Here is a 207-nt window from a genome sequence, read left to right on the forward strand (position 1 = left end):
ACAATTTAATTAGAAAAATTATTTGAATTGTATAATTTTTAAGTCGAATCGCTAAATATTACAAAATTTTATTTTGAATTGAAGAATGATGGAATTGAATAATTTCAAATTCAAAGGAATTAAAATTGTATTATTTATAATTAAAAGCGTTCAAAATTAAATAATAAAAAATTGGAAAGTTTTGAATCTAAATAATTTTGAATTCCA

The sequence above is a fragment of the Belonocnema kinseyi genome, chromosome 1, assembly GCF_010883055.1.
Source record: "Belonocnema kinseyi isolate 2016_QV_RU_SX_M_011 chromosome 1, B_treatae_v1, whole genome shotgun sequence".
Taxonomy (NCBI): domain Eukaryota; kingdom Metazoa; phylum Arthropoda; class Insecta; order Hymenoptera; family Cynipidae; genus Belonocnema; species Belonocnema kinseyi.